Here is a 26,305-nt window from a genome sequence, read left to right as displayed (position 1 = left end):
GGCTCTGCTTTCACTCTCTTCTTTGGCAATCTGTTCTTTCATGGTGACAAGATGACCACCAGTAGCACCAGGCATAGATCCTATGCCTTCAGTAAGCTCAAGAGGAGAAATGATTCTCTCTCTCCTCAGTCCTAGAAAAACCTCCGATTGTGTCTTTTTGTCTCTTTTCCTACCAGTTCCTAGCTTGAAGCATCACTATGGCTGGAAGAAAATGACTTGATTGTCCAGGCCTGGGTCAACTGTTCATCCCTGGAGGTAATGGGGAAAAACTCCTTCCAAATTACAGTGTCAAAAGTTAGGAGGGGATATTCTAAGCAAAATTCCTGCATGGTGTCTTGAAGAAAAGTGGATGGCAGGCAAAAACATTATATGTCCAGGCACTAAACTTTTATCTATGCAACACTGCAATGTTCCCAAAGAACTGGCCTTGTGGTAATGCTAAATAAAGCAGTTGGAAGCTTTGTTTTGGTAAAATTCTAGAAGTTTAGAATTTCTCCTGGTACCTGAGCTTGGACCCAGATGTAATGTATTAATATTGTCATTGTGGGCAGCCTCTCCGTTGTTCCTCCTTCTGCACCTCAACTATGCTATGCTATGCTATGCTAAGTCGCTTCAGTCGTGTCCGACTCTGTGCGACCCCATAGACGGCAGCCCACCAGGCCCCACCATCCCTGGGATTCTCCAGGCAAGAATACTGGAGTGGGTTGCCATTTCCTTCTCCAATGCATGAAAGTGAAAAGTGAAAGTGAAAAGTGAAATTGAAGTCGCTCAGTCATGTCCGACTCTTAGCGACCCCATGGACTGCAGCCTACCAGGCTCCTCTGTCCATGGGATTTTCCAGGCAAGAGTACTGGAGTGGGGTGCCATTGCCTTCTCCACCTCAACTAGTGCTTCACAAAGGCCCCACCACCCTCACAGGCAGAAACAAGTACAGGTCTCTCTCCTCATTTTAAAAAAGGCTGCGCTTTTGCCCAAAGAAAGTTTTAAGCACGGCCTTGTCACTACACTGGGTGGTAGGAGGGACTCTGCCTCCTCTTCAGCCACTTGCCACTCATTAGTTTCATTATTCTTTAAATCCTATTTGTAATTCAAGGTCTGGTTCTCATCCAGCTTCTTCATGAAGCCCTTTCTAGTCTTTCCACTGCAGCACTTACCCAGTATCTCTCATGATGCAGGGTTTTCTTTCTTTAAAAAGATTTTAAAAATTTCAAAATGTTTGATGCATACAAAAGAGTACTTGTAATACATGTGCAACTTGTAAAGCATAATTGCCAAGAAAATGTCCATGAACCTACCACCCGATGTAAAAATTCTGTTTTGGCTAGTGTTTAGGAATGCAACTGATTTTTGTATTTTAATCTCATGTCCAGCTACTTTCTTAATCACTTTTTATTATCTCCTTATAACTATTTTTTATTGTCTTACAGCATTGCTTAGATGTTTAGAATACACACACACATATATATGTGTGTATACATATACATGTGTGTGTATATATATATATTTCATGTAAAACATTATATTTCAACTTCTGTATATAAAATAGTGTGCTCATTACCAAAAATTTAGTTTTCACCCATCACCGTGTAGTTGGACCTCCTTTATTCATTTCACCCTACCCACCCTTCCCCACTGGTAATCACTATTCTGTTTTCTGTATCTGTATTGCTTCTGTTTTGGCTGGATTATTTTCGGTCAGTTTATTTTTTATAATGTACATATAAGTAAAATAATTAGGCATTTTTCCTTTTCCATCTGACCCTATCTCACTTAGCATAATACCCTCTGGGTCCAATTATGTTGCTACAAATGGCAAGATTTTATTCTTATTTATGACTAAAAAATATTATATATGTATATACCACATCATGCTTATCCATTCACCTATTGATGGGCACTTATATTGCAAATAATGCTGTGGTGAACATAAGGGTGCATAGTGAAAGTCACTTAGTTGTGTCTGTCTCTTTGTGATCCCATGGACTGTAGCCTGCCAGACTCCTCTGTCCATGGAATTCTCCAGGCCAGAATACTACAGTGGGTACCTGTTCCCTTCTCCAGGGGATGTTCCTGACCCAGGAATTGAACCAGGGTCTACTGCATTACAGGCAGATTCTTTACCACCTGAGCTACCAGGGAAGCCATAAGGGTACATCAGTTCAGTTCAGTTGCTCAGTTGTGTCCAACTCTTTGCAACCCCATGAATCGCAGCACGCCAGGCCTCCCTGTCCATCACCAACTACCGGAGTTCACTCAAACTCACGTCCATCGAGTCAGTGATGCCATCCAGCCATCTTGTCCTCTGTTGTTCCCTTCTCTTCCTGCCCCCAATCCCTCTCAGCATCAGAGTCCTTTCCAATGAGTTAACTCTTCGCATGAGGTGGCCAAAGTACTGGAGTTTCATCTTTAGCATCATTCCTTCCAAAGAAATCCCAGGGCTGATCTCCTTTAGAATGGACTGGTTGGATCTCCTTGCAGTCCAAGGGACTCTCAAGAGTCTTCTCCAACACCACAGTTCAAAAGCATCAATTCTTCAGCACTCAGCTTTCTTCACAGTCCAACTCTCACATCCATACATGACCACAGGAAAAACCATAGCCTTGACTAGACGGACCTTTGTTGGCAAAATAATGTCTCTGCTTTTCAATATGCTATCTAGGTTGGTCATAACTTTTCTTCCAAGCAGTAAGTGTCTTTTAATTTCATGGCTGCAGTCACCATCTGTGGTGATTTTGGAGCCCCAAAAAATAAAGTCTGATACTGTTTCCACTGTTTCCCCATCTATTTCCCATGAAGTGATGGGACCAGATGCCATGATCTTCATTTTCTGAATGTTGAGCTTTAAGCCAACTTTTTCATCTCCACTTTCACTCTTCATCAAGAGGCTTTTTAGTTCCTCTTCACTTTCTGCCATCAAGGTGGTGTCATCTGCATATCTGAGGTTATTGATATTTCTCCCAGCAATCTTGATTCCAGCTTGTGCTTCTTCCAGCCCAGCATTTCTCATGATGTACTCTGCATAAAAGGTAAATAAGCAGGGTGACAATATACAGCCTTGATGTACTCCTTTTCCTATTTGGAACCAGTCTGTTGTTCCATGTCCAGTTCTAACTGTTGCTTCCTGACCTGCATACAGATTTCTCAAGAGGCAGGTCAGGTGGTCTGGTATTCCCATCTCTTTCAGAATTTTCCACAGTTTATTGTGATCCACACAATAATGCCAAAGGCTTTGGCATAGTCATACATATGGGTATAAGGCATAAGGGTACATATTTGGCATAAGCATACATACATCTTTTTAAAATTAGTGTTTTATATTCTTCAGATAAATTTCAAGATGTGGAATAGCCAAATCATATGGTAGTTCTATACTTAGTTTTTTGAAGACTCTTAATACTGTTTTCCATAGTGGCTGCTCCAATCACATTCCCATCAACAGTATATGAGGGTCCTCTTTTCTCCACATCCTTACTAATGCTTGCTATTTCTTGTCTTTTTGGTAATAGCCATTCTCACGGGTATAAGGTGACATCTCATTTTGGTTTTCTTTTTCACTAATAATTAGAGATGTTAAACATTTTTTTTTCATGTGCCTATTGACTGTCTTTTATGTCTTCTTTGGAAAAATTCTAGATAAGATTGAATACAAATTGTGTTAATGGGAATATGTGCTGGATAATGTAATGTATTATCCAGACAACTCTTTGAGAATCAAAGAGTCATTATCATGGTTGCTGGGAGTGCTATTGGAAAATGGTTTTCAGTTGTGGGTCTTTTCTGGGGATCACCTTGGGAAGACAGCACTCATGCTCAAGGTATGGTTCTTCCCAGGGCCAACCCTCATCCAATCACTGACTGACAAGATGGTATAAAGACCCAGAGGCCACTCTGGCTCCAAAACTCTGTGAGTTTAGCTGAGGTCTTCATTGGAAATATTTCCTAGCTCCATTTCTCTCTCTGCCTAAGCCAGCTTTTCCCCTCTCCTTTCCATATATACTGATTTCAGAAGAACTCCCCAACAAGCATTTTGTATGTTGACCTCTCTCAGGTTCTGCTTCCTGTGCAACACAGCCGATGACAGCTTCCTTACTTGGGTCCTCATTTTCAAGAGAATGTTATTGTATCATCAATAAGATTGCATAGGGGTTTTGATGGGCTTCCGTGGTGGCTCAGTTGGTAAAGAATCTGCCTACCAATGCAGGAGATGTGAGTTTGTTCCCTGGGTTGGGAAGATCCCCTGGAGAAGGCAACCCACTCCAGTATTATTGCCTGGGAAATTCCATGGATAGGAGAGCCTGGTGGGCTAGAGTCCATGGGATTGCAGAAGAGTCAAATATGACTTAGTGACTAAAAAAACAAAAAACAAAGGGGTTTTGATAGGTATCCTTCATTTGGTTAAGAAAATTCCCTTCTATTTTTCATATACTGAAAGTTCTTATTATGAGTGGGATCATTTTTCTCCTTCCCTGAAAGACAACAAAAGTTCTGTAATACAGATGTGCTGGAGGTAAATCCCCCAGTTTCTCTGAATATATATATATTTTTTCCCCTCATTCCTGCAAGATAGTTTTTAACTTAGCATGTAATTTTAGTCTGATAGTATTAACTTGCAGCACTTTGAAAACTGTTTTTCTCTATCATTTGACATCCACTGTTACTATTGAGAAATCAACACCAGTCTTTATGTATTTTCTCTCTCTGGCCACTTTTAAGACTTTTTCTTTGTCTTTGACTTTTCTTCAGTGCATGTACACTACATGGGTTTCTTTTTATTTATCCTAATTGTTATACACTGTGCTTCCTGCATCTGTAAATTCAGGTCAGCTATCAATTCTGGGAAATTCTCAGCCATTACCTCTATAAATAATCTCCTTCTCTATTCCCTTGTCCTGGATCTCTATTATACAATGCAAGCAATGATAATTTCTCTTTCTATTCTCTGTATCTTTTAATCACTCATATTTTCCATCTCCTTGTCTCCCTATGGGGTATTCTAGATAATTTTTCCAGCTTTTTCCACCATTCCAGAAAAGATGTTTATATATTGTATTTCAAGCTATACTTACAATGCTCTTGAGCCCTGACACTGGTGTAATAGCAATAGTTAGAATTTTCAAGATGTTTCTTTTTTTCATAGTAACTGGGTCACACTGATAGCTAAGTCATCAAATAAAAACATTTCATTTAAAATATATCTTGTACCTATATATTTTACATCATATATAGGTTACTTTCAAAATTTGAAGTCCTTAGGGACCTAATTAAAATTGAATTTGGTGATATTGATTACTTTTTGCTCATAGTGACTTATTTCTTGTGTTTTTGGTGATTTTTTTGAATTGTGAGCTTATATTTTAATTTAATGAGAATGATGGGTTTAGTAAAAAGAGAAAGAGACATGAGCTCACTTAAAAGGAGGGAGACACATGAGGTCTTGTGCATGCACCAAGCAAAGGCCATTTAAGAAAATAAGGAATATAAGGAACAGAGCCTTCACTGAGAATCCAACCATGCTGGTGCCCTGATCTCAGATTGCTATGCTATGCTAAGTCACTTCAGTCGTGTCCGACTCTGTGTGACCCCATAGACGGCAGCCCACCAGGCTTCCCCGTCCCTGAGATTCTCCAGGCAAGAACACTGGAGTGGGTTGCCATTTCCTTCTCCAATGCATGAAAGTGAAAAGAGAAAGTGAAGTTGCTCAGTCATGTCCGACTCTTAGCAACCCCATGGACTTCAGCCTACCAGGCCCCTCCGTCCATGGGATTTTCCAGGCAAGAGTACTGGAGTGGGGTGCCATTGCCTTCTCCAGCCTTCAAAACCATGAGAAATAAATGCTGTTTAAGCCACTGTCTGTGGTATTTCATTATAACAGCCCAAACTGACTGAGATGTATATTTTCAGAAAGTATTTTCTGTTGTTATCATCCATCTTCTTATTTTAAGCAATGTCATATGTACTAGGGGCTAAATAAACATTTTCTTTTAAACAGTGGATAAATGACTTTGTAGATGAATCTCTTTGAGTCTTCCTCATCTGGTTCTGTTTCAGCAATGATTAATTGTTACCTCTTCCTGCTCTGAGTCTTGCCCTTTCCCCATCAAGAAGCTCCAGCATCTGGGATCAAGCCATCATTCATATTGGTCATAGATCTCTACTAATTTCAGAGTTGAAGATATTTTAGTCAGGGATCAGATCAGTTCCTTTGAGAGAGGAATTTTTATCATGTTCTTTCAAATGTACATCCAAGGGCAGAGTTCATAAGAAGATCCAGGCAAAAAATGCCGTTGATTTCCTCCTAGGTCATGAAGCTTATTCTGAGAAGAGTCCCATGTAAATCTGAAATCTGATGCTATCTATCAAAAAATGTCATTTGAATCTCGTGCTGCTTTAGCAGGAGGACTACTGAATTGCTGATTATATTGGCTGTCTGAACACTTAGCAGTACAGTTTAAGGGAAGCCTAAGAAAAATAACTCAGCAGAGTTAAGGAACAGCAAGGAAGAGATAATGCCCACATAGACGATTTTATGTTGCTCAGCTATTTGGGGGGCTTCCCACTGGCTTAGCAATAGACAATCTGCCTGCAATGCAGGAGACGTGGGTTCGATCTTTGGTGTAGAAAGATCCCCTGGATGAGGACACAGCAACCCACTCTACGATTCTTGCCTGGAGAATATCATGGACAAAGGAGACTGGTGAGCTACAGTCCATAGCGTCGCAGAGTTGGACACGACTGAAGCAACTGAGCACACACACACATGCACACAGCTATTCTGAGGGTATCTAGCAACTGCTTGGGGGGGCACTCCTGCAGTTCTGAATGGGTGTGTTCTAGTATTGCCCTGAAAGAAGAAAGGAAGACCCTAAGGCCAAACTACTGATTCATTTTTCAAGGACAAACTCCTTTATTGCAAGGGACACCAAACAGATGCTTTCTCAGGACAGCACCTGTGGACTAAAGAGATGCACAACATAAGAGTTCAGAGCTGATTTATTTGTGGCAAAATGAGGACTTCAGCCAGGGAAACAGTACCTCAGATAGCTCAGAGACTGCTCCAAAGAGGCAGTGGGGAAGGTCAATATGTAAGATTTTGGTGAAAGGGGAGTTCAGTGTAATCAAGCAATTAATTTGCAAAAGGTTTTCTACTAGTCATGAGAAGCTGATGCCACCATAAAGAGATTTAGACATTTTCTATATATGAAGAGATGCAAGGACTAGGATGCTGTTAAAGTGCCACACTCAATATGCCTGCAAACCTGGAAACTCAGCAATGGCAACAGGACTGGAAAAGGTCAGTTTTCATTCCAAAACTAAAGAAGGGCAATGCCAAAGAATGTTCAAACTACTGCACAATTGTGCTCATTTCACATAATAGTGAGGTAATGCTCAAAATCCCTCAAACTAGGCTTCAACAGTATGTGAACTGAGAACTTCCAGATGTACAAGTTGGATTTAGAAAAGGCAGAGAAGCCAGAGATCAAATGCCAACATCCACTGGGTCATGGAAAAAGCAAGAAAACTCCAGAAAAACATCTACTTCTGCTTCATTGACTACACTAAATCCTTTGACTGTGTGGATCACAATAAACTGTGGAAAATTCTTCAAGAGGTGGGAATACCACACCACCTTACCCACCTCCTGAGAAATCTGTAGGCAGGTCAAGAAGCAACAGTTAGAACTGGACATAGAACACTGGTTCAAATTAGGAAAGGAGTATGTCAAGGCTGTGTATTGTCACCATGCTTGTTTAACTTATAAGCAGAGTACATCATGCAAAATACTGGGCTAGATGAATCATAAGCTGGAATCAAGATTACTGGGAGAAATATCAACAATTTCAGATATGCAGATAATAGTATCCTAATGGCAGAAAGGGAAGAGGAACTAAAGAGCCTCTCGATGAAGGTGAAACAGAAGAGTGGAAAAAGATGGCTTAAAATTCAACATTTAAAAAATGAAAATCATGGCATCTGGCCCCATCACTTCATGGCAAATAGATGGGGGAAAAATACAAATAGTGGCAGATGTTATTTTCTTGGGCTCAAAAATTACTGTGGATGGTGATTACAGCCATGAAATTAAAAGACATGTGCTCCCTGGAAGAAAAGCTATGACAAATCTAGAGAGTGTATTAAAAAGCAGAGACATCCCTTTGCTGACAAAGGTCTATATAGTTAAAACTATGGTTTTTCCAATAGACATGCATGGATTTGAGAGTTGGACCATAAAGAAGGCTGAGTGCCAAAGAATTGATGCTTTTGAACTGTGATGCTGGAGAAGACTCTTGAGAGTCCCTTGGACTGCAAGAAGATCCAACGAGTCCATCTTAAAGGAGATCAGTCCTGAATATTCATTGGGAGGACTAACTCTGGAGTTCCAATACTTTGGCCACCTGATGCAAAGAGCTGACTCATTGAAAAAGACCCTGATGCTGGAAAAGATTGAGAGCAGGAGTAGAAGGGGGTGACAGAGGATGAGATAGTTGGATGGTATCACTGACTCAATGGACATGAGTTTGAGCAAACTCTGGGAGATATCCAGAATTTGCCTGCAATGCAGGACACCCTGGTTTGATTCCTGGGTTGGGAAGATCCACTGGAGAAGGGATAGGCTACCCACTCCAGTATTCTTGGGATTCTCTTGTTGCTCAGCCAATAAAGAATCTGCCTGCAATGCGGGAGACCTGGGCTTAATCCCTGGGTTGGGAAGATCCCCTGGAAGAGGACATGGCAACCCACTCCAGTATTCTTGCCTGGAGAATCCCATAGACAGAGGAAATTGGTGGACTACAGTCCATGGGGTCACAAACAGTTGGACATGACTGAGTGACTAAGCAGAGCACAGCACATGACAGACACCCTTGTTGTTGTCATTCCATTGCTGGCAAATGTTCTTGGGAAGTACCAATTTATAGTCGACAGGCAAGAGCCAATTTGTAGTTGACACACCCTATGGGCAGACAAATTAATGAGACGGTGGCATTTTGCCTTTATCCTATAAGCTTCAACTGTGGTATTTTCTTGGAACCCTCAGATAGATTCCCTCTTCATCCTCAACCCAACCCCATGTCAACAGAACTCTGACCTGATTCCATCAAGTAGTGAGAACTTGCTTCTCTCCATCTTTGTTTTCTTGCCTGGCCAGCATTTTGCAGGATTTGGCTAAGATTCCTGGTGTGCTCCCCGGAGTCAGAAGGTTTGCTGGCTTCAAGTCTGTCTGTTCATTTCAAGTGTTCTGGTGAGACGAAATTAGAGGGACTTGTGCTTAGTTGAGAATGCAATTTCATCAACTGGGAGAGAGGATGAAGGAAGAAGAGAACAGGGACAGAAAAGTACGATAAAAGCCCTGAGGTCATGGTTGGGCTGGGAAAGAGGATCCACAAGGAGCAGTGGTTAAGGGAAACAAAACCTCAATCAAATCCCAGCATTGCTACCTGCTGCCTCTGGGACTAGGAGGAATTTACTTAACTTCCCTTTTCTCTTCTATGAAATGATATAAAAATATCATGTTGCTGTAAGAAGACTACAGTGCATAACACACATAGATCTCTCAGTAAATTATCTGTTATTATTATGATAATCCCTTCTACTGGATTGGATCTTCCTGTTTTTCTAAGACTGTGTGCTAGCTGTACTGTCTGTTATGAGTGATGATTTGGTATAATTGGAGTCACCCACCACCCCCACCAAATATCCCCCCGACCAGCCAAGTGAATGGGGCCTGAAATCCCATATTTGGAGTTAATCCAATGGGCAGGAAACTTCCTCCATCATCTGTCTGTTCTTTAACATAAATATATTATCCAAGAGTCTACAACATCCTAAGGCCAAAAATCTTAACTTCTTCATGACGCAGTCATGTTCTATTTTCCTATTTTCTTTCTTTCAATGCGGGAGGAGTGCTTTCCTGATTACTCTTAGACAATACAAAGTGTGCTGATCACTTTAACTCCTGAAGTGCAGTCTCACTTCAGGTCCTAAGAAGGACAAAGGATCAAAGCTTCATCCTTCACTCACATTTGTCACCCACCTTCATTTAGGTTATGAGTGTGGGAAAGGGGCCAGTGGGTTTCTTTCTCCATCCTCTCCCACCACTCATCTGGTTTTCCTCACTCATGGCCCACATCTGGTCACAGAAATACCTGACTCTGGAAAATTCTGGGAGTTCAAGCCGATCCCAGCACAGCACCTCTTCTCTGCTTACCTATGACTCTAACCAGCCCTTCTCTCACCCTTCAGATTCAATCCCTGCGTACCCTCAGGCCCTTTGGATATCTTTAAATTCTCAAGTAAAGGCCTCAGGTTGGGAGGAAGTGGACTGAAGAGGAGAGTAAAACCACAGCTCAGCTTTCTCCAAAAAATGCTCACTACACATCTTCTCTCTCAACACATTTATACCCTCACTATGGGATGGAGGAGCCTGGTGTGCTGCAGTCCATGGGGTCATGAAGAGTCGGACACAACTGAGCAACTTCATTTTCACTTTTCACTTTCATGCATTGGATAAGGAAATGGAAACCCACTCCAGTGTTCTTGCCTGGAGAATTCCGGGGGCGGGGGAGCCTGGTGGGCTGCCATCTATGGGGTCGCACAGAGTCGGACATGACTGAAGCGACTTAGCAGCAGCAGCAGCAGCATGGGATTCAAGAGTCACCTACTGCTGCTAAGTTGCTTCAGTCGTGTCCGACTCTGGGCAATCCCATAGACGGCAGCCCACCAGGTTCCCCCGTCCCCGGGATTCTCCTGGCAAGAACACTGGAGTCGGTTTCCATTTCCTTATCCAATGCATGAAAATGAAAAGCGAAAGTGAAATCGCTCAGTCTTGTCCAACTCTTCGAGACGCCATGGACTGCAGACTACCAGGCTCCTCCGTCCGTGGGATTTTCCAGGCAAGAGTACTAGAGTGGCATGCCATTGCCTTCTCCAATTCCCAAAGAAAATTTCTGCATTATGGTCTGTCTTACCTGACTTTAGCATTTGAGGTCTCAGTTAAAACTTCTAGTTTAACACATTGTTCCATAAACCTATCCCCAAGGGCACCATAGTAAACGTAGGTCTTCACAGAGCATGAATTTGTCACAGATTTGTGATGAGAAGGGAAGGGACTGGAGGGGTGTTGTGCAGGGCAAGGGTTCGACTGCTTTACTTGGTAAGAAATACAAATTAAAAATTAAATCAGATTACATTGTGGGGCAGAAAACAAAGTTGAATACATATTAAAGTATAACGTGAGACTTCAAGGAAATGTCCTACTTGTTGTGGCTTTTGCAAGCAGAGCCTCTAACTCGCTCTAACTCTCCACCACCTCCAGGGGTGAATGTTCACATATCTCTCCCATTAGGAAGGTGCTGAGGGTGGGCAGGAGGAGGCACTCCTTGCAAGATATGCATGAAGACATTATTAGCTATTTATTAATTGCAGTGGAGAAGCAATCAAGTCACCTAGACGCTATACCGATCTACCAACATTCATTATCACATTTTTTTTTTGCAGATTTGTATATTAAATTGTTGGGGATGAGGAAACAGAACAGTAGTCTGTTGTTTTGTGTTTTCTGGCAGAATATCAGGAATAGGTACAGAGTAGGAAAAAACCTCTTAGAACTGCACTGTCCAGCAAGGTAGTCTCACCACAAGCGCCTATGCAATGTGGCCGGTCCAACTGAGATGTGCTGGCATATAAAATATAGTGTAGATTTTGAAGACCTAGTATAAAAAATAGAAGGGAAACTGTATCATGAATAAGTTTCCATGTTGATTATATAATGAAATAGTCATGTCTGGATATACCAAGTTAAATAAAACGCATTATTGAAAGTAATTTTACTTTTTAAATAGAACTTAAAGAAAATAGCTATCAGAAAATTCGAATTACATATATGGTTTGCATTTGTGGTGTACATTCTAGTGCTGTTGAACAGCTTTGTCTTTTGATCCCTTAATCCAAGGGTCACCAAATGGTGGGCCAAATCTAGCCCACTGCCTGTTTTTGTCAATAAGGTTACAATGGAACACAGTGACACCATTTCTTTGCATATTCAGTGTTTTCATACTATAATGTAAGATTTGAGTTGTTGCAAAGAACTGTAAGGCCTTCCCAGGTGGCTCAGTGGTAAAAAATTCAAATGCCAAGCAGGAGACGTGAATTTGATCCCTGGGTCAGGAAGATCCCTTGGAGAAGGAAATGGCAACCCACTCTTGTATTCTTTCCTGGAAAATCCTATGGACAGAGGAGCCTGGTGGGTTACAGTCCATGGGGTTGTTAAGTCAGATATGACTAAGTAATTAAACAACAATAATAACAAAGAGAACACATGGGCTGCAAAGCCCTAAAATATTTATTATTTGGATCTTTATAGAATGAGTTTTCAGACTCCTGATAATCCAACTCTCTATATTTTTCAAGGAAGAAAGCAAAGCCATGATAGAGAAAATGATTAACCTAAGGTTATGTGAACATGTGAGGCAGAGGCAGGGCTGCACCTGCCCTTGCTCCTTGCATCACACTGGGCCTCAGTGTACTTGATGGAGCTGAGATCGAGGAAGTTATTCCATGTATGAGGGTGAACTCTGGCTGTAGTCTCTCATAGTGAGAGACTCAGTTCCATCCCAGGGCACAGGAGGGCCTGAACAAAAAAACAAGGCCCAAGGAAAAGGTTCACAGAGAAGACTGAAGCCCACCTTAGGGATGGGGAGCTGGCGGGAATTCCAAGGCTAACTCTCCTACCATACTGTTTTGTTTCACATTATCTCAAAAATATCTTTACTGCCTCACAATTTAATGTTATTTCCACTACATCTTAGAGAGAGTTGATACAAAATAAACAAAAATCCCACTTCATTTATAAATATTGCTGAATTAAACATTTACAAAACCCTTTTCAAAGATCTGGCCATTCAATTACTCTATGATCTTTAATAAGGATAAACCATATGACATATTTCTCCTAGGACTTAGCGAAAGGAAAAATGTCCCTCCAGATGGACTTGCATAGGTTTTTAAATAATAGAATGAGAACTCTATAACCCAACTTGTTGCTCATTTTGTGTGCACTCCCAGGATGACTGGCGCTAAAAGTCTGCTTAATTTCAGTTACCAAGAGGTAACTGAAACACACCAGTCTTGAAACAGAAGACCAAGGGGTCTTACGATGGTTAATTTTATGTGTTAAATTGGCTGGTTTATGGAGTCTCTAAAATTTGGCTAATCATTATTTCAGATGTGTCTGTGACAGTGTTTCCAGAAGAAATTATTCTCAGTAAAGCAGATTGCCTCCCTTATGTGTGGGTATCATTCAATCTGAATATAACAAAAAATGGAGGAAGGAAGAATTTGTTCTCTCTTGGCTGGGACATCGATCTCCTGCCCTCAGACTGAGACTTACACTCTCAGCTTTTCTTGTTCTCAGGCCTTCAGACTCAAACTGAACTATACCACTGGCTTTCCTGAGTCTCCAGCTTGCAGATGACAGATCTTGGGACTTTTTAGCTTTCATAATTGTGTGGGTCAATCCCTCATAACAAACAGAAGTAATAGCATATATAGAGAGGAAGATTAAATATATTTATCTGAAACTATTTTAGATACATTTATTGTTTATAAATATATTTTATAATATAAACCAATATATTTATAATATATAAATTTATGTAATATATAAATATTTTATTTTATATATTATATAATAAACATATATATATAATATGTATTATAAAAATATTCATATTTATGGGCTTCCCAGGTGGCACTAGTGGTAAAAAACCCACCTGCCAACACAGGAAATGTAAGAGACGCAGATTTGATCTCCGGGTCAGGAAGGTCCCCTGGGGCAGGACATGGCAACCCACTCCAGTATTCTTGCCTGGAGAATCCCATGGACAGAGGAGCCTGGAGGGCTACAGTCCATAGGATCGCAAATAGTAGGACATGATTGAAGAGACTTAGCATGCATGCACACATACATATTTATATATAAATATAAATACATTCAATCTTCCTCTTTATATATCTTATCTCTGGAGAACCCTGACTACTACAAGTCTGTTATATTATACCCTTCCTCAGTCTCACCTAACCTTTTTTAGTAGCACATTTCTTTCTGCACTTACTGTTATCTCCTTGTGCTTGTTTCAACAAATATTTATTTAGGGCCAACTAGAGCTGCACCCTTGATATACAAAAAGAAAGTTTCTATTCTCAAGGAATTTACAATATAAACATTGAAGTGAAGAAAAACCCTTACCCACTGGAAATACAATCTATAGTGGCAACCAACCTTTTGAGTGGAATAGGTGATACCCTTTACAATGTCATTTCATGAACCATGTAGAGGTTTCCCTGCTATGCTAAATAATATTGCTCTCTCCCACAAGCTATAATCAGGAGAGTAGACACATGATTTATATATAGCCACTCCCAATTTCTGTGCCCATGGCAGAAATCACAATGTATCAGCATTATTTTCCACAAATCTATTGTAAACAGGCTGTGACATGAATCAGACAGCCACTGACAATCAGAAAGGAATATATGCCATCTCCTAATATCCACAAATAGAAGATCAGTCATTGTGATACAATTTCAGCTTCTTATTAAAGAGTAAAAATTGCAGAAGGAGCAAAGCAAGATGGAAAGTGATATCAGCCATTAACTATTCAGTATAAGTTAAATAACTCTCTCTCTCTTCCCTACTCACTGCCCCCCCACTCCAGGAGTGGGTTCACAGTAGTTTGATTGACCTTAAAGAGACTGGCTTCCAGGGACTTGTACAGAAGAAAAAATGAGACACACGAGAAGGTTTCAGAACAAGTACTGCTTACTCGATTATTGTGCATATTAATAATATTTTACCTGAATAATAAAGGATATCCAAACTTTCTCCCTGGCCCTCAACAGGACTTCTGCCTTGAATCTCTACCTTGTTCCTTTGCCCTTTGCTTTCTCTCTTTTCATTACGTATTCCTCCTAACGATAAAATTCCTGAACATGTGTGTATTTAAAGGAGATTAATCATTCAAATACCATAATTAGTTCAAGAATTGTGTCTTTTCTAGACGGAATGAGCTAATTAATTTTTTTTCTCCCAGGGAACCTGCTCTCAGATGTGAACTAATTAGTGAACTGCACATCAAAAGAAGTGAAGTGTTTCTTGTAAATAGGATTCCATTTAAAACAGATCAAAAGAAGATTTACCCAAGTCACTCCCCATCCTCTGATTTTTCAAGCATCAGGCAGACACCAAAGAGAACAACAAAAACAACAAATCACTGCATGATACACATGATGCTGAAGGAACAACTGTGAGGCCAAAGTCAAATATTAATGAGAAGGGTGAACCAAATATGTCCGGGGATGGAATTCCACTTCTTGGAACTTTCACAGCTGGGTTTCTGATATAGGTCTGTGTTTGTGATTTACTCTATGTGTAAAGTGAGAGGGTTGGAAATATGGTCGCTAGACTTGGTGATCTCTGGCTGAAAGCTGTGTGACCTTGCACAAGTTACTTAACTTCTCTGGGATTCATGTTCCTCGTCTGTAGTATGTGGGTCCCAACCCCTTCTCTATCCACCTCTCAAGAGACTTGTGAGGATCAAGTGAGATGATTAATGTGACAAGGATTTAGAAAACATCTAAAATGGCTATACAAATGTGAAGCATTTTTGGCATGGTTAACAAGGTCTCTATAGGCATAACAAATTAAAAGAGGAAAATTTCCCAGATGATTTTGTCCAAAATTATAGTTCCTGAAGAAAGCAGTATCCCAGTGGGCTGCCTCCATAGATCAGATTCACAGCATAATTGCTCAAACCTCCTTTCTCCTGTGATTACAGTTAGAAATTAGCTTCCAAAGAAGAAACAAGTCAAACTAAGCAAAAGGATGAGAAGACCTTTTTGTTTTCCTTTGAGGTTCCAGATCCCTGGACATGACAGATTTCCCAAGAGCAAGCTTACTTGTCCTTCTAAATGTTTAGTCACGTGTCCATCAGCCTAGAAGGGCAAATGAAACCTAAGCTGCCAGTGATTGACTGTGAAAAGAGCTCTTTGACTTGAATTTAAAATGCAAACTGATGTGAAAGAAATCAATAACTACATTTCTTTTTTGCACAAATAGCTTTGTCACTTTTTGGTGGTTGTTGCTGAACACCGAGAATTTCAAGGTGGATGAGGAAGCAGGTAAGATGTTCCCTAAAGAAAAGCTCTCCCCAGAGAAATGAGGCCAATGTATTCCTGCAGATGAGAGCATGAACACAAATGGAGAGGTACACTTTGATCTGATGACAAGGAGTGACACAGGGAGCAGCTGGCAAGGAAGGAGGTGGCTCTGGAAAGCACTGGAAGGACCTCAGGTCCCTTTGTGTACAAGCAGTATATGTAGTAAAACTGATAACAATATAAATCCAGAACTGCTAAGCAGGTCTGCGGATGACCCCTTAAGACAAAGACATGAGACCGTTTACTTTTTTCCCCAACCCCACCAATCTGGGAAGGCACACTTCTTCTCACAGGGAAGACAAAGTAAGAGAGAAAAAGAGGTCTGGAAGCTACCTTCTCAATGCTTCAGACAAGTACAGGGTTGTGTGTAATGGATCCAGGTGGGAATGGGGGCTGGAGGGAGGTGGTGGTAGAGGATGGTTAGCCCTACCATGAACAATAGCACTGCAGGCACTTATGGCACTGGGCAGAGGAAATTCTTTTTTCACTTTTCTAACTATTTTTACAGAGGAGAAATTCACACAACATAAAATTAACCACTTTACGGTATACATTTTAATGGTATTTAGCACATTCCCCATGCTGTACAACCATCACCTCAACCTAACTGCAAAATTTTCCACCACCTCAAAAGAGGCTCTATACCAGTTAAACAGTCATTTACCATTCCACCCTGCCCAAAGGCAACACATTTTTTAAAAATTGTATTTATTTACTTGCTGTGCTGGGTCTTTGTTGCTGCACTGGCTTTTCTCTAGTTGTAACAGGTGGGGCTACTCTCTATTGCTGTGTACAGGCTTCTGATTGTGGTGACTCTCTTGCTATAGAGCACAGGCTCTAGGATGCATGGGCTTCAGTAGCTGCAGCACATGGGCTCAGTAGTTGTGGCTCACGGGCTCTAAAGCACTGGCTTAATAGTTGTGGTGCACAGGCTTAGTTGCTCCATGGCATGTGGGATCTTCCCAGACTAGGGATTGAACCCGTGTCTCCTGCATTGGCAGGCAGATTCTTTACCAATGAGACACCAGGGAAGCCCAGAAGCAATACTTTTAATAGAGGCCTTCTTTTGCCCATCTCATCCAAATATTATAATACTCAGGGCTCACTAGTGTCTTCTTTAAGCCTAGTTGTAAATCTCAACCATGTCAACTGTTTAGACAGTCTTTGCATCTCTGGACTTCACTCAGGCAGTCCAGAGGCCCTCCCCAGAGTCCTGTACCTAGTGCTGTCACAGGCATCTTTGGCTGAAGGATCACATCTCTAATAGAGGCACATCAGGTCTTTGAAAAGGAGTTCGGAGGTGTGTTGAGCCAGCACTCCAGGCACATCTAAGGCTATCTCTGGATCCACCTCAGGGGTGGAGCTTTACATTTGATCATAAACAAATTTCCAGTTGGCTACAAGCCTCCTGCTCTGGACCAATGCTTGAAGTGATGACAGGCAGCTTCTTGAGGGACTTGACAGTATCATCTCCCTTATGATGTCCCCACAAGGCCAGCACGATATAGTAGGTATTCCATCCATCTGCAATGGCTGAATCATCCACTAGGAGGAAAAGGTGCTGAATGCTGGGGTACCAGTTAGCTCTGAGTGAAGGCCTGGCTTAGATTCTTGCTTCTATTTTCATGTACCCAGATCTTGGGATTTCTGAGCCTCAGTGTCCTTGTTTGCAAACAAGTTTATAATACTGCTTCTCTCTTAGGGCCTGAGTGAATATTATGTAAGTTATAATAGATGTAAAGTGCTTAGTCCAGCTTCTCCAACACTGGAGGCCTCTGCACACTGTAACAAAGGTGATTTCAGTGGTAGAAATGAAGGAGGGGCTAGAAGGTACATGACATTGTTGAAAAAGTAAGAGTCTTAGGTCAAGAAACAAGACTATAAGATCAACTGGGAGATACAAAGATGGTTTAAGGCCAACTATCAAGAAATGATGATGCTCCTGCTTTTGGCTCTGTGAGTTCCAGAAATGATACTCTGAAAGACTTCTTCAAGCAGTAGGCAGATGGCCAAAGAAAAAGACTGATATGGTCTGTATTGTACAAACAACCAGCCCAGCCCTTGGTCCCATGCACTTTTGCACTACTAAAACAAACAAATAAACAAACAAACAAACAAACCCAAACCCCAATGACCTCTATTGGTTAAACTTATACAATAGGAATCAAATGTCCCATGGAAGCCTGCTCCTTAGCATCCTAAATGAACCTCTGAGGCTGGGATGTGAGAACAGAATCTGTGTTAAGCTCAGAGGTAGATTCCCAAATACCAGGAGCTCGTATTCTGATGTGGGGTTATCCTCCTGCCCTGCAGATATGGATTCCCACGGGATGCAGGGCACAGCTCTTCCACCCCATGTATGCCCCTAAATTCTTCCTAGATCAAGCTAAACAAACTATCAGCATAAGCCAAACTGATTCTGTTTCACCCAAGCACATTGTTTTCCAGGGCCATGGTGCTTCTTGCAACTTGCAATGCTGGAAAAAGAAAAATACTTTATTTTGGAGCTATGATGGAATCAGTTAATACAGATCGAAGTTTTCTTTGTTAAAAGAATTGCCTTTTGTCCTAGTTAACCCTTCAGACTCAATCAATTTAGGTATGACTGGTTTATTTTACCAGATCAATCAAAAGTAGAAAGAAAGATAACAGAGATGTAATAGTACTTGGATGCATATGTATGTGTAACTATATTGCACTTGGTATATTCCCATTCCAGAACCAGTTTTGTTGTTCACAACTGGAATTAACTGGAGAGTGATGTTTTGAGATGTACCAAGAACTCAATTCTTGGCCCTTCCACTTTCCATTGATCAAAATAGACATGGCCTGCCTTATAGATGACAAGAAACTTGAAGTATAACAGAAACTTGAATGAGAAAAGCAAGACTAGATAAGATCCAAACAGACTAGGACAATAGGCCAAATGTAGCAAGATAAAACATCATAAGCAAAAACATCACATTACGAAATTTTTAAAAAGTCAACCAGAATGCACGAGGAAGGAATAATATGGTTCAACGGTTCACTTGAAAATGATCTGGAGAGAGAAAATAGTTTAATCTTTCATTGAAACTTCTGTCAATTTTTATCAGACTCCAGGAACACTGTGTTGAGTAGGATTCCGAAATACTGATATATGCTGAGCTCATTGGACAAGAGGGCTATGATCAATTTCCACTGTTGGCTTTGGGTGAAGGATGGGAGGACACTGATACAGATATTGCCTATTATTTGCCAATCGTGGGGTAAAATTGATGTGTATCCATAAAATGTGCAAAGTTCTCTATTGTTTTTTTCTTGCCCAATATCCATTCATCTTTCTTCTGATAAGTGAAAGCTGCTTTTGTCTGGTTGTACACCTCTCCACCACTCTCAGCACAAATGATTCCAGTGCTGCTGATTCTACTCCCAGCCCCATCAGCGTATCACATCCCCGTGGCCACAATGATTATTTCAAGGATAATCAGGTTCCCACCAGAACAAATCAAAGGCAATTCTGAGACTTTTATTTAAAATGTTGAGCAAAAGGAAATCTCTCTGTTCAGCACGGTTGTTGGGAAAGTAAGAAGTGACCCTTAAGTTGCTTGGCAGTCGTTTTTTATCAACATGAGGAAGGAAGCAGCCTGATAATAGAATCAAAAAGAAGAAAATAAAGAAAACAGATGGAGGGCTCTGATGAAATTATTTAAGCAAAGGATTCAACTGTGCCTGAAGCCTACTATCCCTGGTCTTTCAGTCATATGAGCTGGCTTTTTGTTTAATTTTGTTTTTAGGAAAAACAAAATTTTGTGCTTGGTTTCCTGACACTTTTAACCAAAGAATCCTTAATATTGTGATTTAATAGAGTAAATACGCCTAGGAGACGATGGTCCTATTGTTTTCTGTGCTAGCCACAAAGTTTAAGGTTATGAAAGGAATTCCTAATGCCACACTCCATTCTATTCTTTGCAATTCATTTAAATAAATGGATATTTTTTCCCTTGGGAAAAAAAAAAGGAAAGAAAAGGACTCCAGGTTGTAGGAGGAGATGAGCCAGTATTTATTGACCCAGTATTTACTGAATGCTTACTATGTGCCAAATTATTTCTATATAGAAATATGGATTATTATTCCTCATATTACAGATTAGGAAACTGAGGCTTAAAGAAGCTAAGAAATTTCCTTAAAGTCACACCGTTGATCAGTGAAGGAGCCAAATTTGCGTCCATAACTGCCTGGCCCCTGATCCCACATTCTTTACTTCAAAACTGAACTGCTTGGTCCTCTTTTCTTTGCTAGTGTGAAATACAGAGAAATATCCACTCACCAATAAATACGTATCTGAAAAAGTATGTCTTTTTTTATTGCCTCCAACACATACACACATGCTTCTGAAGAAGATGGGATCTGGTAATGGAAGGTCCTTTTATTAGTTGAAGCTGGTGATGGATTTGATAGGAAAATTTGAGAGAAGTAACACTATATGCTACAGTGAAATTTCTCTTCATGGTAAAAGGTTGGGAAATTTAGAGGCCAGTGAATAATCTGGAAGGAAAGATAAGCCAGGAAAACTGAGTACTGCAAATGAGAAATGGAGGGAAAAAAAGGATTCCTTCCAGCCCTTCTCTTATTTTCCCTTGTTCTCCAGCCCTCCTTGGGAAGACCACAGGGATGAAGAATATCTAAGTAGCAGTGATGGTCATTACTGCTGCATACCAAACATCTCTTCCTCTACCTCCCAGACACACACAGTCACCTTTTCCTTTAAAGTTAAGTGTACCATGTGACTGGCTTCAGTTAATGGAATGTGAGGAGAAGAGAGGAGAAGAAACACATGTTACTTATGGGCTTTGTATTCTTCCCCTTGCTGAGGTGATCATGGAACCACATATCAAGATAGAAACTCTATCAGTCTTTCTCCCTGAGGAAGCACGCCAAGCAGAATCTCCCTGTAGATCCACTTTGGGTATTTAATGTGAGTGAGAAATAAATTTTGGCTATGCTAAGACCCTGAGATGCAGAGACTGCTTGTTACTGCAGCATCACTTAAATTTTATTGACTGATGCAGAATATTTCAGGTTTGTTCACTGTGGTTAAACTCTCTCTGTCATCTCTCCTGTGAGGTCCTCAGTTAATCGAACATTGTTCACTGATCCGTTGTTGTGAGGGGATTCCTTTGAGGAGGCTCCAGAAAGATGTAGGATCTATTGATACCTGGGTTTCACATATAGTTTGTATGCTTATCTACTTTTGCCTGTGATTTCAATTTGACAGTTTTTCCTTTTCCACCTAGTGTAACATATAGGTCATTTTGTTCAACAGGTTATCTAAACATTTGAGAACTTTGAGGGATATTGTATTACTTATGAAGAGAAACTGCTGTTGAATCGAATGTGTTTGGTAGAAAAGAGAACAAGATAAAATTATATACGAAAATCCAACAATTTGCCATAATCAGCAAAAGGAACTTATGTAAGAGTTATTATCACTTTTGAAGGACTTCAATTCCACAACTTACAGAATTATTTCCTAATTTCCTTTTAATTTTACATTTTGACTCTCCCCTGCTCATTTAATAATACCATTTTACATAGGTTGCTTCACATTTATCATTTAATTCACTCCTGTAGATAATTCCCCTTTGAGGTGGCTGAAAAGTGAAAGTGTTAGTTGCTCAGTTGTGTCTGACTCTTTGCAACCCCATGAACTGTAGCCCACCAGGCTCCTCTGTCCATGGAATTCTCCTGGCAACAATACTGGAGTGGGTTGCCATTTCCTTCTCCAGGGGATCTTCCTGACCCAGGGATCAAACCTGGATCTCCTGCATTGCGAGCAGATTCTTTACCATTTGAAGCACCAGGGAAGCCCCTGAAGTAGCTGAGACAGCTGTTTTTAAACATTATTTCTGTATTCATTTTCTCATATACTCCATTCAACAAATCTATGAGGTGAGCAATGCATCTTTTATTGCCTCATTTGACAGATAGGAGCACTAAGCCTAAGAGAGACCATATGACTTGTATTTGGCAACAAAGTAATGAAGAAAAACCTAAAAACTAAATCTCATGGATCAGAGCATTAATAAAAAAACAGGAAGACCTAGATTGCCATTAAAAAAAAATTATCCTCCACTTGAGAAAAGATTGAAAAGGAACAGGGAAAATGAAGTGAGTTGTGTAAAAGGGCTGTGATTATGGATAAGTGCTTATTGGTTAAAACATTTTCTTTAATGTTTTTATAACTGTGGTTTAAATATGAATGAATAAAAGTCAGAAAAGGGAAATAGAAAACTTGATGAAGTTTCATGGAAAGTGGTCTTGACTTCTGTGTTCCTAAGAGGGAAGGGACTGATTTCAGCTCAAATATTTCTGGAGTTCAAGATCCAGCCCTTGGTTAATTTTATGCTTATAAATTTGTCAATTCTGAGAAAAAAATCAATAACTAATATTTATTGAACACTTACTATGCCTTAGGCACCAGACTAGGTGCTTTACATGGATTATTTTATTGTGTCCTTTGCAACTATCTGATGAGTTAGATAGGATTATTAGTTCTATTTTATAGATAAGGACACTGAGGCTCAAGAAACTTGCTCACAACTACGTGGCTAGAACTGTAAGACATGGACTGCAACCCAGTCAGCTTGCCATCAGTGTTATGTTCCTAATCACTGTGATACATAGTCTCTAAGCTATTCTCTTTGTCATTGGAGGGGAAGACATAAAGCTCACATTTTCTTAGAATATAGAATTGTGCTTTCCTTCTTATACCTAGTTACATGACTTTCTTCTCACATCTATTTAGTTTTTTTTTCATGCTCAGGATGAAAAGTAAGTGTCATCTCTAACACCACCCCCTATTGATTAGCAGCATCTGTCTGGAGTGTGGTATTGACAAAGATTCTAAGACTACAGGAGAAATAGCCATGATTGGATTTGCAATGTCTGCCATGGGCACAAGAGAGGGAAGGGTTGACCAAGTGCAAGCAATTTGACAGCCAGCATCTGAAGGTGGTAAAAAGAAGCATTTGGATAGCAGAGCTAGGACCCAAATCATTCAAGGGCAACAGAAGTGATTTTGACTCTAAACCAATCAAAAGTGATTAGGGAGAATCCATGAGTCCCAGTTGAGTGATAGGAGCCTGGCCCATAACAGGACTTTATTACTCCCACCTCTCAATAGTAGAATCTTGTTCTTTTTCTCTGTTGTGCTAACTTATTTATTTGACAAATACCATATGCCAAATGGTATTCTACCAACGAAGGAAAATGCCTAAAACAACATGGACGTAAGCTCTGCTCTCCTGTAGCTTATATTCTAGTGGGAATAAAAGCAATAAACCGGTAAAGCAGCAAAAAAATTCATATAATAATTCAGTATTAAGTGCCATGAAAAAGTCAAGCAAATAAGGAGATCTAGCCATGGGGGTGGGGTGCAGGGTGAGAGGTGAAGACTTAGGTAGGGATTAATGAATTGTCAACTTCACAGTGACACTAGTACGTTTGTACCCTCAGGCTCTCAGCTGCAATAAAGCATATGTTAACACGCACAGCTTAGCACACAAGGTATCTTGGTTCCCACATCCTCTCCCTTCTGCTATGTGGACTTTGACTCACTTTCTATAGCCATACTCTTCGTGCTTCTCAGTAAACCTTTCCTTTGTGGATTTTTTGGTGTATTTTTCAAATTTCCACAATGTTTTAGTCTATGGCTTATATCATTATAACTGTCTTTTCCTATGCTGTTTCCCCCTCCTAGAGTATATTTCCCACTTCTCTAGCTCATGAATACGACTCATTCTCAAGATCTAGGTTGGGTTAACCCAAATCTACCCAAGTGGAGTTAGGTATCTCTTTCTGAGGTCATCATGATCCTGTGCAGACCGTTTTTCGGGTGTTCCAGTGACAACCTCTGGGACATCAGCCTTCTGACTCCAAAGCTTTTCAACTTCATCTACCCCAGAGTTAGTGAAGTATGGGTCTTGTTGAAGGTTCCTTTGTAGCCCCAGTCCTAATTCAAAGCTTGATACATGCCAGGAACTCAACAGCTATAATACAGAGGTGATCATGGCTGGAAAGATGGGTCTGTGGGCCTGATACATGCTGTATGCTTGACCCTTCACAGATCACTTACACTGTCTGAAGTAGTTTTCAAAAAGTCATTTCAAAGGATGATTATGAGGATTAAAGGAGATGACTCATATAAAACATTCTGTAAAATATGACAAAAACAGCCCTCATTTACTGCACATAAATGATAGTAATTAATAAGTTTAAAGTTGAATAATTAATAGTTGTGATAGCAGTAGTATAACAGATAGATAATGAAATATGGATGAATGGATGGACAAGTAGATGCTTCTGCTTTTGTGGTTACATCAATACTTGACTTGGAATGACTATGATGTTCTGAATTCCTTTGGCTTGGCTTCGTGTTCTTCTTGGTTATAGACTACCTAATATTCCTTCTGTTTCTAAGCCTTTGCCTTTAGTACCTTTGCAGGATTTAATGACTATCTTCTTAATCCACCACTGTTCACAGTGGATTAACATCCAGAGATTTATCAAATAGAAGACTGACATCTGCATTATATACAGTTGTGCTAATTTTACTCCTTCATTCACCTTCTCTTTTTTTCATCTACTCACCAATAACTAGTCATTTATGTGGCATTTAATGCTTTATAAATGGTATGAGGTTTTATATAGCACTGTGAGGATTATGGTAAAAAGAGTTTATTTGGTATTTTAAATCTAATTTCTCAACATTATCCTTTTGTTTCTCCCCAGTGGTTTGCATATTTAGGTCCAGCACTCGGGGTTTTGCCAAGCAAATTGTTATTGATGTGTGGAGTTAAAAAGGCAGGAACAAGAGGTTTCTTACTGTGCTAACTGGTAACTCTGCGTGCCTTAAAATAAATCACGCCTGGAACTGCCAAGCCATTTTGGTGTTCTGCTTGCTGATCTGTGAAGAGGCTTAGACCTTTTCCTGAGTGTGTCTTGATTCCCAGTCTGCTGGCTGCAGAACCCTCCTGGCTCATGGGCAGAGGGATGAACAGCAGCAAGATGGCCTCTGCCTTCAACATCTCTGATAGTCTCCTTCCTGGTTGGAAGGTCGAGCTGTGACAGGGGCTGATGTGGGGTATAGGGCTGGTCATCAAAGGCCTGAACACTGAGACACAGGCCAAGGAATATAGGAAGAAGCCAAGCCTGACTCCACAGCCCTTGATATCCCTCCTGATTCTAGAGCAGAAGGTTAAATCAGGAAAGATGCCAAGCAAAAGGAAGCACAGAGATGTCAATGGACAGACATACCCACCCACACATGCACATTATGCTGCCATTAAGGTCATGTCATGCTTTCAAAAATATATAACATGCGGCAACAATGGAGAAACAGGCATAGAGAATAGACTTACAGACATGGGAAGAGGGGAGGAAAAGGTGAGATGTATGGAAAGAGTAACATGGAAACTTACATTACCACATGTAAAATAGATAGCCAATGGGAATTTGCTGTATGGCTCAGGAAACTCAAACAGGGGCTCTGTATCAGCCTAGAGGGGTGGGATGGGGAGGGAGGTTCAAAAGGGAGGGGATATATGTATACCTATGGATTTCTTTGGAGGGAATGATGCTAAAGCTGAAACTCCAGTACTTTGGCCACCTCATGCAAAGAGTTGACTCATTGGAAAAGACTCTGATGCTGGGAGGGATTGGGGGCAGGAGGAGAAGGGGACGACAGAGGATGAGATGGCTGGATGGCATCACTGACTCCATGGACGTGAGTCTGAGTGAACTCCAGGAGTTGGTGATGGACAGGGAGGCCTGGCGTGCTGCGATTCATGGGGTGGCAAAGAGTCGGACACGACTGAGCGACTGATCTGTGCTGGGAGCGAGCTCCGCCCATGGCAAAGGTCATGAGGAAGGAGGCTTGGCATATGCAAGGGCGGGATCGAGCCTCAGGAGTTCCCCTGGAAATTCTCAAGCATCTACCCCCCAAACCAGAGTCTGCCTACTTTCTGCTTTGTGCTTTCACCTACACCTCTGACTTTACGGGGGGCTGTCCCCCACTACCTCTCTGTGAAAAAAAGAGTTAACTTACTAGTTA

The 26,305-nt window shown here is 40.7% G+C and overlaps 1 long non-coding RNA gene across 1 annotated transcript; it reads left to right on the top strand.

Annotated features, from left to right (window-relative positions):
• Positions 1 to 165: 165 nt before the first annotated feature.
• On the top strand, positions 166 to 26,305 carry LOC133251581 (uncharacterized). Its single transcript, XR_009737692.1, has 4 exons — positions 166 to 255; positions 15,087 to 15,398; positions 16,112 to 16,173; positions 24,985 to 26,305. It is a non-coding gene; the product is annotated as an uncharacterized LOC133251581 (long non-coding RNA).

This window comes from Bos javanicus, chromosome 7, assembly GCF_032452875.1.
Source record: "Bos javanicus breed banteng chromosome 7, ARS-OSU_banteng_1.0, whole genome shotgun sequence".
NCBI lineage: Eukaryota > Metazoa > Chordata > Mammalia > Artiodactyla > Bovidae > Bos > Bos javanicus.
The sequence above is the reverse complement of the archived record's forward strand: the minus strand, read 5'-3'. Positions and strand labels throughout refer to the sequence as shown.